This window comes from Entamoeba histolytica, genomic scaffold (assembly GCF_000208925.1).
Source record: "Entamoeba histolytica HM-1:IMSS scf_1104750517917 genomic scaffold, whole genome shotgun sequence".
Taxonomy (NCBI): domain Eukaryota; phylum Evosea; order Mastigamoebida; family Endamoebidae; genus Entamoeba; species Entamoeba histolytica.
In genome coordinates, this window is record NW_001915263.1 from 1 (window position 1) to 3,347 (window position 3,347).

A 3,347-nucleotide genomic window follows, 5' to 3' on the forward strand; every position below is an offset into this window, starting at 1 on the left:
TTATCTTCACTTGTTGTTATTACACTAATTATTACAACATTAATTGAAATGTCATTCATATTTGCGTTTCAGATGAGTATGTTATACTCAAATTTACTTCATCTTTATTCTGGTGTGTTTTCATTTTCTAATTTATATATTTTATATTTCCTGAAGTATAATTATTGTGATGGATTGTTTACTTCTGATACTTTCTTTTCAGAGTAACCATGTTATTTAAATACTTCTATCACATAATTGTTTATCTCATTCTCTTATTTCTTCCTTAATATCACAATCTTTTCGTTAATTTATTAATAATTCTGTTCTTTTTCTATTCTCTTCTTTATTTTTCTCTATTTCTTTATTATTTTATTATTTTATTTGCATTTTCCTCTTCTTCATATCTATTCTCTTATTCTTCAAATATCTTTCTCTTATTTATCTTCTTTAATCATTTATTATTTTATCATCTATTCAATTAGACTCTTTTGTTTATCATCTGCTTCTTTTCAATTTATTTTCTCATTCAAGAAAATACCATCTTCTCCATATTGTTGATGATGTATACTCTTTAATCTTGGTATTTTTAATTTCTTCTATTTCTTGTGGTGTAAGTATTTTAATTTCTTCTTCAAAGAGTCTTTTCCAATATTCTTTATTTTGTATTTCAATCATTTCTTTTCTTTTATTTATATTTTGTTTCTTATTTTGATATTGTTTGTATCTTCTTTGAGTGTTATTGTGGTATTTATTTCTATCATGATAGTACTGTTTATTTCTATTGAAATTATTATTAAAGTGTTTATGACGATGATTATGAATGAAGTGATGAGTGAAATGATTTGTATCATCTATGTTGTGATAGTTATGGTTATAATTATTATTGTAATGCTTAGTGTGATTATTCATGTATCTCTGTCAATACAGATAATACCTATTTTCACTCATTCTTCTGTCATTTATATTTTTAAGTTGATGTGAATTTCTTCTTTGGTTATTTGTTTTTCTATATTTTTTGTGGTGTAGTTTGTAATGCATCTTTTTGATTGAAATAACAAAAAATGAATATAAATAAATGAATAGAAATAAAATGAATAGATGATAGAAAGAAATGACAGAATAAAATAAAAAGAAAAAGAAGAACTTAATAATAAATAAGAGATATAATAAAATAATAAAAAGAAAAACTTAAAAATAACAAAAATGGGAATAACACAATCAACATCAAACAACGAAAGGAATATACAAAACAAAAGAAATGAGACAACTAGACGAATAAACAAATAGAAAAGTAAGAAATAATATATTAATTGATTCAGATAAAGATAGTTGGAATGAAAATACATCAGTATTTGATGAAAGAATAAAAAATAAAAAACATATGATAATTATTATTGAAGATGAAGAAGGAAATAAATTTGGAGGATATGTTAATTCTAAAATTGATAAAGTTGATTGGTAATACCACTAATAACCATAATAAAATGTTTATTGATACTACTATGAAAAACAGAGGAATTGAAAAATGAAAGTGTTTAAGAAAGATATGTTATGAATGATAAATATTGAACAATATTTATGATAAAAGATATTCGGAATAAACTAAAAGAGAATAAAAAATAATCAATCTATTTTTTTATTCAATTCAAATTTATTTTATTATGAATTAAATACTACTTAATTTGTATTATTTCTTTTCTTCTATCTTATTTTTTTTTGAATATACATCAATTGAGTTAACTACATTTTATCTTGATTTATTTGATTCATTCGAACAATCAAAATTATGTGATACGTTAAATACTTTATATTTTATGGTATTTTCATTCATTATTAACTATTTCTTCAAAGAAGATAGAATTTCCAAAATACCACACAAATATTATAAAAACAAATAACAAAAGAATAAGAATTTCACATTAATAAGAAATATAAATAATAGAAGAATGAATTAAAACAGGTATTATTTATATTATAATAACAATTAAATGATATGAACTATTTCATTATTTTATTCATTTTTATCATCATAAATATTTTATCATTAATTCAAATAAAAATAAATAATATCGTTATAATAGAAATAAATATCACAATAAAATACATTAAATATACAATAAATAAGAAATGGTAAAAATGATAGAAATAATAAAAGAGAATCAAATGAGGTAAATAAAAGAATGAAGAAAATATTTGATATGAAGAATAAAATGAGTGAGTTAATGAATGTAAATAGAGAAATAACATTATAATTGAATATTTCATGTAATATCACCATTAATTTAATATACATTAAATCACTATGAATATTGCAAGAATTAAATTTACAAATAGAATTAAACAAAATATTACAAATGTTTATTATTAACCACGTGAAAGACATAATGTTTTATACATTCATTCAATTTTGACAAAATATTAAAATGTTATTTTAACTCTCATATAACAGAAATGAAGTTTATGATAAAAGAACAATACACTATTCACTAAATTATTTACTTCTTTATAATTATATAATCCAATTTGATAAATCTATTAATTTGATTCTTTTTGGTTGTTGATAATATAAATAAATCACAACCAAACTTGATATTTATTTTCTTTATTAAAAGAAATGTACTTTTTATAATATTTATTCTTTTTGATAAAGAAATAATCTTTCTAAATACTGTTGTATTGTAATTTTATCTCATTCATATTCATATCTAATTTCTTTTTATTCAGTTAAATTCATTTAATCTTTTATTATCTTTAATTTTTCATACAATTTATCTGTTTATCAATTCATTCAGTGTTTGTTTATTATCATCTCTTTTTATTTTCTGTATTAATTTTCTTATTGGTTTTTCCATTCTTTCTTTATTATTTTATTATTTATTAGTTCTTTTTTATTTTTAGTTTGGACTTATTTTATTTTTAAGATAATCATTCAATTTTTTCTTCTTTTCAATTTTTAATATAAACTATCATTAAATATAATTTAATTATAATTCAATTAATGGTTGTTAATTCATAATGTTGTGAAGTAATTAGTTCAATTACTTCATCATGTTTGATTTATTTATTCTTTTAAATGATTATTAATTTCATCATTTAATATACAATTTCATTGTGTATTATTTATGAAGTTATTTTATTGTTATTTAGTATTTTATTTTTATATTGAACAAAATATGATAAATAAATATAAATCATAATAATGTCAAAATGATACAATTAAATATTGTAAATAAATAATATACCAAGAAATGAAATAAAAAATGAAATAACATATATTTAAATGAATAATAAAATAAATGAAAATACAATAAAATTATTATTCTTTTTATTTTATCAATTTATCATTGTTTCATTTCATATTTATT

The 3,347-nt window shown here is 18.9% G+C and overlaps 5 annotated features.

Moving 5' to 3' along the window:
* Positions 1-345: a repeat region.
* An 84-nt stretch (positions 346-429) lies between these two features.
* Positions 430-1,022: a repeat region.
* A 931-nt stretch (positions 1,023-1,953) lies between these two features.
* Positions 1,954-2,194: a repeat region.
* Positions 2,106-2,219: a repeat region.
* Positions 2,179-2,534: a repeat region.
* The last annotated feature ends 813 nt before the right edge of the window (positions 2,535-3,347 follow it).